The 14212-nt window shown below is 42.7% G+C and overlaps 1 protein-coding gene across 1 annotated transcript in view; it reads left to right on the top strand.

Moving 5' to 3' along the window:
• Window positions 1-14212, top strand: part of ZNF804B (zinc finger protein 804B) — a 294325-nt gene that overhangs the window by 182023 nt on the left and 98090 nt on the right. The window lies entirely within an intron of this gene.

Here is a 14212-nt window from a genome sequence, read left to right as displayed (position 1 = left end):
TAATCCCTCCTGGGCCCTTTTGCCATGCTGGCAGGGTGGGGTTGAGTGCGAGCCATCCCCAGCTGAGGGCTCCTTGGCCTTGCTCACGAGGAGCTGCCCCAGCCAGCCCTTGTGCTATTGGGCTTGCCTGGCCTTGCTCCCGAGGAGCTGCCCCAGCCAGCCTCTGTGCTATTGAGCTTGCCTGGCCTTGCTCACGAGGAGCTGCCCCAGCCAGCCTCTGTGCTATTGGGCTTGCCTGGCCCTGCTCACGAGGAGCTGCCTTAGCCAGCTTCTGCGCTGCCTGCTCAGCAATGCTGGGCAGGGTTACCCATCTCCTCCCCCAGAATGCCTGTGGCAGCCCCCCCTGGAGAGGCTTGGCTTCTAGCAACTCCTGAGCCAGGCTGCTGTCTTCTAGCCATGGTGTGGCTCTGGGCTGCAGCGGCGGCGTCCTCTCCCTGCCAGGTAAGGGCTCTGCTTGGGTTGCTGCTGCTGCTGCTGGACCCACCTTCTCCCTGCTGTGTCCCTTTCCCTCCGGCCTGCTTAGCCCCCTCTCTTCCCCCTGGAGGGTGGGGCTGGCTGGTTTCTCCTTGCCCCCTCCACCCCTCTGAGGTACTGGCCTTTTGCCCCTTCCCCATGGAGTAGGTAGGTTCTGGCCCTGGTTGCCGGCTTGGGGGGTGGAGTTGCTGCCACCCTTTTGTCCCCTGCTGTTCCCTCTTGTCAAGTCTGGGGGCTGGGGCTCAGACCCCGGACAGCCAGAACATTGTGGGACGTTGCGGAACATGCCGGCAAAACCGCGAAAGATCGTGTTTTCTTGCGCAAGTTTTGCACGTCTTTCGCGTTTTTGCCGGCATGTTCTGCAACGTCCCGGCTTCAGGTAAGCTGTGCGGAATCGGCCCTGGTTGGGGTTTTGTTGTTGTTGTTATTGAATTTATTGATAGTTTGTATGCTGTTTGTTGCTGCTAACACTTCCAGCTGCTGACCTTGCCAGTTTATGTGAGTAATTTTGTTTTGTTTTATGATTTTGGGTTGGACATTGGCTTCATTCTGTGGGTGCCACAAAAATATTTCTACTAGTCACATTCTGGGCAAGGGGAAATACATAGCTGGATTTAGTTCCAATTTTCTTGTATGTTTTGGAACAAGCAAGGCATAAAACTGTTGCAGATTCTTTCTGAAAGTTGAGTAACACTTTGGAATCCAAACTATTCCTTTAAATTTACATTGTAATTTTCAAAGATTTTGTTGGTCATGTTGTGGATTTATGAATGGAAAGGTACAGTATTTTAAATAGAAAACTTGTGCTAAATAAATAGAATAAATAAGAGGCATAAGCAGTCTCTACTTCTGGACTCTTACAGGAGTTAGCTCTAGCTTTTAATGGGGAATAGTGAAGGCTGTCTATCCATATCATTATTATATTAATCTTCTATACTTCCCAAATTTTAAGTGAAAAAGATAGTTTGGAGAAGGAGTGATATGCCACAAAATCAACAGTATGTTATTTTATTACAGTGCTAACACTCTAAAGGATTACAGAGGTCTACAATGCTAAAAAGGATCTTGTTTGTAACATGTTATTCTAAGTTGAGAGCTGACTTTTACATAACTGGATAAACTCTCTGTTGAATTCTCTCTTTCATTTGTGGTATATTTTATCTGTATTCCGTTCACTTCAATTTTATTTGACTCAGGCATAAATGATAACAAGAATGGAAAAAATAACACTCTCTAGAACAGCAAAGACATTTAAAAATGAAAAAAAACTGAGCAAACATCATAAAACATCAGCAATAAAATATTAGTCATCCAGCTTAGCATCTACTACTTGGGCACTGAAGTATCTGATAGCATTTCACTACTGCCAATGCAAAATTGGCTGCTTTCTGTGTAGCTTCATTAATATTTGCCAGCAAACATAACCATATAACATATTTTAACCACATACTTCAGTCTGCCATAGAAATAAATGTACCTTTGTGTCTTGAGATATCCATTAAGAATGTATTGGTCTTTTTCAATACATTATTTTAAATTATTCTGGCCTTGTTAATAGGAGATGCAGATGTTCAGTACTTCAGAAACAAAGGCTTTTAATGTTTGCACAATTAAATGTGAAATGTCTTTGAAAAGATACGAACCCATGTATTTCTCCCAGTTCAACAGTATGAATGAGCCTTTTTTGAATGTGTAATTATGCTGCCTGAGTGTATAATTAATTGGGAAAATATGTGAGCAATTGGAGAGCATTCTGCTGATTATGTGATCATGCAGGGAGCACATATGCATTGCCACATCAGAGAAGCATCATGTCCCATGGTAGAACAGCAAGAATCAAGTCCAGTAGTACCTTAAACACGAACAAGATTTTCAGGGTATAAGCTTTAGAGAGTCAAAACTCCCTTCATCAGATACAAGTAGGAATGAAGATCCCTAAGCCTTTACATCCCAGTCAGAAAATGAGACAGGTGTTGCCAGGAAGGGCATCAGGATGCAAAAGGTGGGGGAGTTTTGTAAGATTGGGTGGGGGAGTTTTGTAAGATGCTAAGAACAGATGCTAATTTCTGCTCATATCCAGCTGCACTGTGACTTTGTACTTTTATATCCTGATGTCCATTGTTATAACAGCTTCTCACTTTCTGGCTGGGATGTAAAGGCTCAGAGATGTTCATTCCTACTTGTATCTGATGAAGGGAGCTTTGACTCGTGAAAGCTTATACCCTGAAATCTTATTGGTCTTTAAGGTGCCACTAGACTCAAATTTTGCTCTTCTCCTACAGATCAACATGTCTACCCAAATGAGACTAACTTCCTACAGTGATTATTAGTTGTATATAGACATGGGCATGAAGAGCATTATGAACAGAAAAAACCAACGAACAGCCTAATCTGTTGTTCTTGAACAAGCTGTTCGTGAGGCCCCATCCTAAACGAACAGGTGGTCATTGCAAGCCTGCCTTCCGCAGCCATTCAGCAAGCCAGACAGTCTGGCACCTGCTGCAATCAATCCCCTTGGCAACTTGAGGCAGGGAGGGACTTAACTCTGTCTGAACTCCTTCTGGCTTTCCTTCTGGCTTTAACCCTTCGAAATACTTCCAGCAGAGAGTCCCGTTTTTGCTACTGTGAAGAGAAAATGACAGCCAATGGGGAGACCCGTGGATCATGCCTTTCCTGGGGTGCAATCTCTCTGAAACTTGGGGGGGGGTGTCTTCAGAGGACAGTGAGGACTATGTCCCCTGCAAATTTGGTGGGTATGGACATTGGGAAGGTCACTTTTGTAACCCCTCAAACTAGCTGCCAGCAGACCCTGCTGTTTTTGCCAGGACAGGGCCCTTTAAACTATCAGCTGGCAGGAGGCAGGGGGGAATCCCCCCTGCTGCCTGCCAGCTGATAGTTTAAAGTGATCTTTAAAGGGACAGGTAAGTGGGTTTGAGGGGAGGGGAGCTAAATGGGGGGTGGGGTGGGGTGGGGTTCTAGCCCCCATGAACAATGAACATGTCCAGGAACAGTTCATGTTCATCCATGTTCACTGTTCCTGGATGGCACCGAATGATGAACAGGGTGTTTGGGTTTTTCCCCCATTAGTGCCCATGTCTAGTTGTATAACCTTATTTCTAAAATATATTACTAATATATTACTAAGATATGAGTAACTTTTCATACACCTGAGAAATAATTCCAGCCTACTGTTATGTCTTTCTGGCTGGGTCTGTCCTTGTTCTTGTTGTTCTCCTGCCTTTTAATAATATCTACTACTCCTACCTTTAGCTAAGGCCCTTCAAACTTCAAATATTCCTGAACAACTACAAGCATTTTGAGTGTGTGGATTGCTGAAAAAGTCATTGCATTGCTTTAAGAGTGGTCGTAACTGGGGAGGGTGAAGGGTTGCCAAACTCCAGGTGATGGCTGGAAATCTCCTTGAATTACAACTGATCTCCACACTACAGAGATCAGTTCCCCTGAATGAAATGGCTGCTTTGGAGGGTGCACTCTATTGCGTTATGCCCTGCTAAAGTCTCTCTCCTCCCCAAATAGTGTCATCCCTAGGGTTGTCAGGTCCCTTTAACTTCCCTACCAGTGTGTGGGGGGGTATGCCTGTTGTGCGCTGGCCCTGGAGGTTTCATGCCTTCTGGGCCCGTTCCCTAGGGCCTTTCCCCCTCACCGACTCGGTGAGTGGCAGAAGGGAGGCAGAGGGAGGGTATGGGAGATTCCCCACCCCCACCAGAAGATTGACAGCCCTAGTCCTCCCCAGGTTTCACCCTCCAAATCTCCAGGAATTTCCCAACCTGGAGCTGACAATCCTGGGAGGCTGGGGGTTCCAGCTGTATAGTCATTGCTTTGGTCTGCATTTTGTCACTTGAAATTAGTGTCTTTAGGCATTACAAACTCATCTGTAGAAATCGCTGATTCATAAAGCAAGAGAAATAAAATCTTCAGAAATCAATAAAACATATATCACACTGGAGGGAAGGCAGCAATCCCATATACTCATGTTCAAAAGGAAGTCCTATTGAACTCAGTGGAATCTGCTTGAAAGTGAATATGCACATGATTATGCTACCGTAATATTTGTCAACTGTCATTTAGCATTTGCCACATCTAAAATATGCAATTAATTTAATCATGCTTGCTGTATTGATGTATTTATTTAACGTATGTTAGAACTACTTGTCGAACATTATACAGTTGCAGGGTGGTCCATAACTCTATCCAACAAAATAAACCACTTGCATCTTACAATAAATTGGCAGTTGATTCACCTAGTGATTATATTTAATTTGATTTTGTGAGCTGGTATAGTGTAATGGTTAGAGTGTTGGACTAGGATGACAGACACCTGGATCCAGTCAACCATGAAACTCCCTGGGTGATGTTGGACCCGTTGCACCATCTCAGCCTTACCTAACAGGGTTGCTGAAAGAGTAAAATGGTAGGAAGAACCACGTGTGCCACCCAGAGCTTCTTGTAGTAAGAATGGGATAAGACGGGATACGTGGGGGAGGAGAGCCCCCACTCTCCTGGCTTTCTGCAAACGATGAAAAACCAAATTATTCAAAAAGGCTTTTTACTCAGATAGGAGGGTGGTATTCTAGGGAGGGGATCTCAGATGCTTCATTAATGAGTTATGGGCCATAGATTTCACCACTTTGTTACCTTATATATTATCTGTTGCTTCAGATTTGTACTTCTATATACCACCTGTGCTTCATGTTGTCTAATGTCAGTCCTAGAATTATGTTGTTTCAGCAGTTCTTCAACTCTGTATCGGATTCTTGCTAAAGTCTTTGTAAACTTTTATTTATCCTATGACATTGTCTACGGAAATGTTCTTTGACACTGTATGGAAATGCCTTTGATACTGATTGTACCATTCTTACACTATGTAATCCACCTTGAGTATCACTGAGAAAGGCGGACTATAAATGACATAAACAAAAACAAACAAACAAACAGTAACACTGAAAATAAATTATCTTTTCTCAGTTTATTGGTTTACTAACTGACTAGCTATAATAATATAAAGTTCAAGTCAATCAATGAGAAGATATGATAGTAAGACATATGTGAAATAAATTTCTCTGTGCAAAACAGATTATTTTTGCAATTCAGTGATTTTGACCAGATTAATCTGCTATCTCAAATGAAAATGGTAACAAGCAGGAAATCTTTTAATCAACAAGTGAGTTCCAGAAGATTGGGTTCAGGGTTGCTGTGTCCCCATATCTTCAAACCGGGGAGGGGGGGGGCTGGTTCTTCTTGCATGTGTGCATACAAAGAGCTCACATGCTCCATGGAACTTCTGATGCCATCAACTCCAGTTCAAACTGGAAGTAACAGGATCTTAGTGGGGCTGATTCTTTAGGATTTGGCCCCAAATGTAGACTTTTCACTGAGACCCCATCACTTCTAGTTTGAACCAGGAGTAATGTCATCAGAAGACCCGTGGAGTGCGAGTGCATCATTTCACCATATGCTCCAGCTAGTCTCTCCACATCTCCCCTCTCGCTGGCCAGGTGAGTGGTAGCAAGGGGTGGCAGATGGAAATGGGATCACCCAACCCCCCAATGGGGGGTGGAGCACTGGCAATGCTATCTTGGAACCATTATTCAGGTATGCATGAAATGTTAAGTGGAATATTATTTTGTGACACAACATCTGCATCTTTTAAATTATTATTTTACCTTTTACAGCTTTGTACTATGCATTCCATAACTTTTATCAATAAAATTAACAGAAAAAATAATTCTGGGAAGTATATTGAGTTTCTGGTTGACACAGTTACTCAGGGATCTGAATATTTTTTTTAAAAAAATGTTAAAAGTATATTTTAAAAAGATGTAAACAAAAAAACCCAAAACATCTGTTTTTAAAAATTCATTACTTATAATAAATTATTACCATCCAGGAATCCTCTTGTGGTATGTGTCATCCAATTTATGCTATGAAAACCAGATGTTTCATTTCTGCTTTTTTGGCATGTTTCTCCCACTTCCTTTGTTTTGGAGTCCACTCAGAAGATAATGTTTTTAAACTATAATTGGTACCCCTGGTAGTAGGTTTACATTTCTAGTCTGCTCAGCTCCACTGAAAATTATAGCAGGGGAGATGCATTTTGTTTTGTGTACCCATAAATTGCACTTTGTGCTCTTATGTTTAAAGGATAAGACAGAAATTGCAGGTTTTCTACCAACCAAAGATTTTAAGTGTATGTTTTACTATTATGCTGCAACAGCTGATTCATGTCCCATAGAATCAACAGGAAAATATAAGGCTATAAAAGGCAGGATCTAACAGCAATGTCCTTTTCAAATTTACACTAAAACAATTCTATTTCTATCCTCAAAGTGCGGGCTTGGATACAACATTCTGCAAAGGATTCAAAGTGACAAATTCCTAAACCATAATCTTGTTCTGTAGGAAATGACAGGCAATTCATTTAGTGAATCTCAACCATGTTTTTTATATCTAGCAGTTCTTTATTTTAAAGCCTTTATATGCATACTAGTCGATAAAACTTCTATTCTGCAAACCCAGATATGTTACTGCTGCCACTGCAAATCTCCTCTCTTCTAATCCAAAAAAGAATGAATCGTCTAATAAATAGGAGGGACCTACAACTCTGCACTCTGGCATCTCCAGCTCTTTCTGTTTGTTGGAGTTATATGGTGGGGATTTTGCAGCTTGTACCACTGAGTGTGTTGCAGCAAAAGGATAAACTGAAATAGATTTCTTACCATGACATAACATTTTTGTGAACTAGAGCCCACTTCATCAGATGTAAGAAGTGTATCCTACGATGGTGTGCATAAATATAAAATTTAGACACATGACTATAGAAAGAAATATTGAGAGACACAGGGAAAACTGAGTAGATAAGGAGAGCATTTGGGGTGGGGGGGGGGGGACAACTTAGCTGGAAAGAAGTGAGGAAAGTTCCTCCTGCTTCTTTTACACAATTATGAAGGCTTATATAGAAACCAGGAGTTCACCCAGATCGCTTTGCTTGCCATATTCTATGGTAGTTTGGATACTGAATTAGCAGTTCTGTCTTCTGCCAAAAAAGTTGCAGCAATGCTTGATGAAACAACAACAAGAGCGAGCATCCTTTTTTGATGAACTGTAGGCAAAATTACAAATATCAATCATGACTTTTCTTTTGAATGGGAACCCAGTTTTATGGACAGAGGTTCGCTGTGATATTTGGTATCTGCCTACCCACGTTTTGAAGTGCTGGTTGCTGCTACAAGGCTTTATTATACTGTCATACAGTTCTGGATTTGTTGTTTTTATGGTGACCACAGCCTTTATTATTATGCTTGTATTGAGCTTGTCTTTATTTAAATTAAAATTTATTTAAATGTAGTTGTTGTGCACCACCTTGCATATGGGTCCATGGAAGGCCAGGATATAAATATTTGAAATAAGTGAATGAATTATGAGCTGCAGGGCAAAGGCCAGAACTGTCTTCCGACTACTGCTGCTATCCTACTTTCTCTCTTTCTTTTGCAGATTCTAATTTGGTGTCCCAGCCCCCCTTTCTCTCAACAGGACTTCATTCTGTGGAGTTCCTCCAGACATGAAGCTGTATGAATAACAAGCAAATTTCAGTCTTATATTTCATTATGTTTATTCAGGTTTGTTATAATTTAGAACATACCAGGGCTTTTTTTCAGCAGGAATGCAGGGGAATGGAGTTCCGGAACCTCTTGAAAGTGGTCACATGGCCGGTGGCCCTGCCCCCTGATCGCCAGACAGAGGGGAGTTTAGATTGCCCTCCGCGCCGCTCTGCGGCATGGAGGGCTATCTAAACTCCCCTCTGTCTGGCGATCAGGGGGCTTGGCCACCGGCCATGTGACCATTTTCTCCGAGGGCAACCCACTGAGTTCCACCACCTCTTTTCCCAGAAAAAAAGCCCTGAAACATACTGAATAATACTGACAATCAGATAAGTATTAAAAAGCCTTTAAACTCCAAAATTGTCACTGGGGTGATAATGTAACATCAGTACATTTGCTTCTACACCCTGGTTACAGAGCCTTAAGAGAATAATATTTCTAAATGCTCATGAGTTCAATTAGCCAATTAAGACTCCCGGGAATAATGAGAAAGTAGTAACAGATGACAATGAAAATGTTTAGTGAATGTCATAAATCTGCACTGTGCAGGTAAATACTGAAATGAAATGTTAAATGTGCTTAATTCACTCCTGCTCTTTCACCGGTGCTTCTAATGGCTTACCGTGAGTGTTCAAGTTAAATGACAGGAAGAAGTATTGCAGAGCAGATTATCTATTCTGCTCACACGTTAAAGAGGAAATATTGCTTTCTGATTGACTGGTGATGTGTGAGTACAGCTCCTGGTGTTGAAGCTTTCTGTTCAAAATACAGAAGTTACCTGGTTACATTCCTTTGTTGTTCTGTAGGTTTGTTCTGCCCAGCATTCTGCTCTTCCTGAATTCTGTCTGTCTTAACTGGAAGAATTTTGAAAATTAATTACAGGATTGGAGCATGCACCCTTTTGCTTCAGCTTCCAGTCCCTTGTGTTTATTTTCACCCTTCCCTACCTTTTCACAACCTGTTAGGGACAGACTAGGAAGTTAAAGTGCTCCAAGGACAATCCAGCTGAGTGACTCCTGTGGTGTTGTGATCCCCTGGAATTAGAACTGATCCCGAGGTAACAGAGACCAGTTCCCCTGGGGAAAATGGCTGCTTTGGAGGGTAGGCGCAATGGCATTATATCTCGCTGAGAGCCCTTCCCTCCCCAAACCCTGAGGAGGGAAGGCTTCACCTCCAAAATCTCCAGGAATTTCCCAACCCAATGCTAGCTACCCTAGCTGTGAGCAATACTAAAGGGGTCACTCAGCTCAGATCCTTGAGCAGCAACAGGGATTGGTGTCAGCTCACCAGTTGCCATTTCCTGCTCCACCACCAGTTGATGGCAGTGCAGGAAGTGACAACTGGTGAGGGGACACCAAGCATTGTTACTGCTGAAAGATCTTAGCCAATCAACTCCTACAGTTTTGGGAAAGCTTCTGGCCCTTGGCGCTGCTTATTGTGATCACTAGTGGCTTTCAGGGGCATTGGGCCACTAGGAGGTTTCCTGGCAAGTTACATGTGCAGTTCTCCCTATTACCAGTGGACAAGTATGGATTGATAAATATTGCCCCCCAAAAAGGTATCCCAAACATGATTGTATACATCAAGATTCTTTTTGTGTTGCAGCCAGTAGCCACACAAAGATACAACTGTAAATTCAATCATTTCAAGATAGCATTGTGGCAGTGTTTTATAAAGGCACAAAACTGTACATATGCATTGATAAAATGCTGCCAAAAATAAACTATGATGCAATCATACATATTGTCATATCAATATTGCGTTTCAAAGGACTTTATCAATGCACACAAGCACATCCATAATGTCTAGAAGGCGAAAAGGCACGAATAAGCTAAGAGGACTGAAAACTGCAGCAACCTAAAAATGAAATAAAAATAAAATAAAACAGAACAATTGAGGAGACGTGAACATTGCTTTCACTTTGGAAAAATGAGCAGGTAATTTAAAACTTCAAACTCGGGGGAGAAATTTGGAGGAAGACAATTTTGGAAGCAATTCCGTTTTTTAAAGCCGCAATTAATTTTCTTCTTCACACTTCATGCTCATTTAATCAGTGCTTAGCGTAAGCGTGATTTCAAGGAAGTACAGTGTTCAAGTTTTCAACATAGGTTAGCATCAGTCTCAACTAGGCCGGAACGAAAAAGTTGTTCTGCACCTCACACCTCATTGAATCTTCGTCAGGTCTCTTCGTGGAGAGTCTTTTTACTTTATTCGTTTTATTTCTGTGCTTTACTTCTTAGGGAGGGATGACTCAGGGCTAAAGTATATACTTGACATGCAGAAGGCCCCAGGTTCAATCCATGACACCTCCAGTTAAAAGAATCAGGCAGTAGGAGATGTCAAGGTAGGGCTGCCAAGTCCAACTTGGGAAATTCCTGGAGATTTGGAGGCAGAGCCTGGGAGAGCAAAGATTACAGAGAGCAGGGAGTTCAGTGAGGATGTGATGTCATAGAGTCAGTCCACCCTGCAAAGCAGCCATTTTCTCCAAGGGAACTGATCTCAGTAGTCTGAAGATCATTTGAAATTCTGGGAAAACTTCAGGCCTCTCCTGGAGGATAGCGAGCCTAGATGTATGATGGGCTTCCACCTGAGCTCCTGAACAGCTGCTGGCAATCACAGTCAGTACTGGCCTTGATAGACCAATGTCCTGATTTAGTCTAGGGCAGCTTCATATGCACTTTTCTGTGTATATAAAAGACTACCTACAAAATTAAAGTATGTAAAATATCAAATGGTCCATAAAATCTTACATCCTTAATCTTACAGGCAAATACAAGATGAATTCCAGGGGTGACATGAAATACTATTTGGAAGGCATTTTGGATCAGATATGTTTTTTAAAGCCCCTGGAAGACTTGGAATGACGAAGCTCATGGAAATGAGTGCCACGGTTTAGTGGGGAGGCTGCTAAGAAAGCTCTTCCAGGGATTGCTGCTAGATGCACCCTGTGATATTTTGCCAGCACTTTGACTCTTTTCTTATGTGTAGAGAAGGTGGAATGGGGACAATATGGAGTAAGTACAAAGAGCGTTTTGTGAAATGAGTGGAAATAATAACTTGTAGCTTATTCACTGGAAGATAAACAAATAGTGAAAGACAACTGCCATGCAATCTTAAACTGAATTCCAAAACTCCCACCAACAGGAGGCTATACTGCTGCTCTCTCCCAATTTTGCAGAACCTGAATAAGCTTTTTCTTCGTATACCCAATCAAAACATATGATGAAGATAATGGAGGGCAGGAATAATATTCTTTATTTAGAGTATTTCATAATGGATAAGTGCCAATACAATTAGAAAGAAAAAAGTGTGCCAAAAGGTTAGTTGGCACGGTATTCTTTTATAACCCCCCCCCCCCCATTTGAAACTGGACTTTGTAAAAAGAACTAGAAGCTAGGGACTTTTATTCAGATTTTTAGTTCTTTCCAGTCTCTAGAAGTTCTAAAAACAAAAGCACCTGAAAGACTGGACTATTCCATACCGTCACTCACTAGGTAATGCCACTCATTTTAGTTATTTTTTAACTTGCTAGTGCACCCTCTAAAATTTTTTTACAGATTTGAAAAATATAAAGATCACTTTGTTTTTCTGTTGTTCTCAGATTTACAGATAGACCTGGGAAATAAAAAGGCACACATTCTTCTTTTATATATTAAAGAGGGAAGGCAGAAGAGACCTTTTTTCAATTGCATAAGAAGTAGAAAATTGTATTTACATTTGCTCTCTCTGTCCAGATTTAGAAGGTCTAGATAGTTGCTTTCTTTTTAGAAAAATGAAAGCCGGGAATCCAGGCTGACAGCTGGGTAGCAAGTAGACATAGGCACAAACGGAAAAAAACCCCCAAACACCCTGTTCGACATTCAGTGCCCTCCACAAACAATGAACAATGAACTTGGATGAACATGAACTGTTCCCGAACATGTTTGTTGTTCGTTGGGGCCAGAACCCACCCCACCCCCACTTAAGCCCCCCATTCCCTCAAACCCACTTATCTGGCCCTTTAAAGATCCCTATAAACGATCAGCTGGAAGGCGGCAGGGGGGATTCCCCCTGCCGACTGCCAGCTGATAGTTTAAAGGGCTGGGAGAGCAGTCATACAGCCAGGCTGCCTGCCCAGTGCGAGAGAGGTGGGGAGATTCTCCCCGTCCCTTTCACACTCGGGAGAATCTTCCCAATGTCCAATACCCACCAAATTTGCAGGGGATATAGTCCCCACTGTCCTCTGAAGACCCCCCGTTGTTTAAGAGAAATTGCACCCTGGAAAAGCATGGTCAATGGTTCTCCCCCTTTAGTCTTCACTGTCCTCTGGAGACCCCCCAGTTTCAGAGAGATTGCACCCTGGGAAAAGCATGATCCATGGTGCTCCCCCTTTAGTCCTCACTGTCCTCTGAAGACCCCGCCAATTTCAGAGGGATTGCACCCCGGGAAAGGCATGATCCATAGCTCTCCCCCTTTAGTCCCCACTGTCCTCTGAAGACTCCCCCAGTTTCAGAGATATTGCACCCCGGGAAAGGCATGATCCATGGCTCTCCCCCTTTAGTCCCCACTGTCCTCTGAAGACCCCCCCCCAGTTTCAGAGAGATTGCACCCCAGAAAAGGCATGATCCATGGCTCGCCCCCTTTAGTCCTCACTATCCATGATCCATGGCTCGCCCCCTTTAGTCCTCACTATCCTCTGAAGACTCCCCCAGTTTCTTGTGTGTCCCCCCACTTTGCTGTCATTTTCTGTTCACAGTGGCAAAAATGGAACTGCCTGTTGGAAGGCAGCTAATTTGAGGGATTACAAACTGTCCTTCCCAATGTCCAATACCCACCAAATTAGCTGAGGACATAGTCCTCACTGTCCTCCGAAGAACCCCCAAGTTTCAGAGAGATTGCACCCCGGAAAAGGCATGATCCATGGGTCCTTCCCTTTGTTGTCATTTTCTCTTCAGAAAATGGGACTCTTTGCTGGAAGTACTTTGAAGGGTTAAAGCCAGTAGTTCAGACAGAGTTCAGTCCCTCTCTCCCTCCCTCCAGTTGCCAAGGGGATTGATTGCAGCAGGCTTCAGACTGTCTGGCTTGCCGAATGGCTGTCGAAGGCAACGAACAAGGCTTTTAACAACCATCTGTTCATTTAGGATGGGGCCTCACGAACAGCTTGCTCGCGAACAGCAGATTGGGCTGTTCGTGGGTTTTTTCTGTTCGTAATGCTGTTTGTACCCATGTCTAGTAGCAAGTAGCATTCCAAGATTCCAGGTACAATCCAGCCAGCTGGGCACTATGGAAGCATATTGAATAAGGCTGGCACTGCTCCCAGTAGCAAAAAAAAAGAGGCAAGATATGGCGAGTGGAGCACTGCAAGGGAACTGCCATCAGATCTGTGCCATGGCTATTCAAAAGGGACCACTGATGGAACTAAAGATTACAAGAAACACCCAGTTGCCACTGAAAATGGCAGGCTTCTGACAAGTTCACGGCCCGCCCTTTGTAATGTGCAGTACAACTTTCTCTGCTTTGATATCATAACCATGTGTTTCCCCCCCCACTCCTGCTCCACATCACTGCCTCATGGCATCATGACATGGGATAAGCTATAAGGTATGTTAATGAAAAGAAGCATGGGGCTTCTTTTTTGTGTCAGCCTTATGTTTCTTGTAACATTTAATTCTACCTTCAAGGCAGCATAATTTAGAATAGGTTAGCTATAACCCAGTCATTGAATGGTGTCTTTTTATTAGCTTATTTCTTAAAATTTCTCCATGGTGTCAGTTGCAATTGCCTTGTTCCGATGCTTTGACCAATGCCTTCATTCCAAGGACAGTGAGTTTCAGCTCCTTTGGAGAAGAGCAGTAAATAAATCTTTCTTGATAATCAGGCATTTTATAATGTTTACATGCTTACCTGCTTTTCTTTTCTTTCTTTTTTTTGCATCCCTGCCATTTGTACCTTAAAGCCATGTCGCATTTCATTATGGAACTGTGATTCTTTTCTGGAGCATAAATAAAAGAGTTGCTTACTGCTCAGACACAGAATCAGTACATAAAGCAATTCTTATGTGAAAGAAGCAGTAAATTGCTAAACAGGATAGAGCTGATAAGACTCATCTACTGAAGCCTTTTACAGAAATCTTTCTATTA

This window comes from Eublepharis macularius, chromosome 11 (assembly GCF_028583425.1).
Source record: "Eublepharis macularius isolate TG4126 chromosome 11, MPM_Emac_v1.0, whole genome shotgun sequence".
NCBI classification, from domain to species: Eukaryota; Metazoa; Chordata; class Lepidosauria; order Squamata; family Eublepharidae; genus Eublepharis; species Eublepharis macularius.
This window is presented reverse-complemented; position numbering and strand designations above follow the sequence as displayed.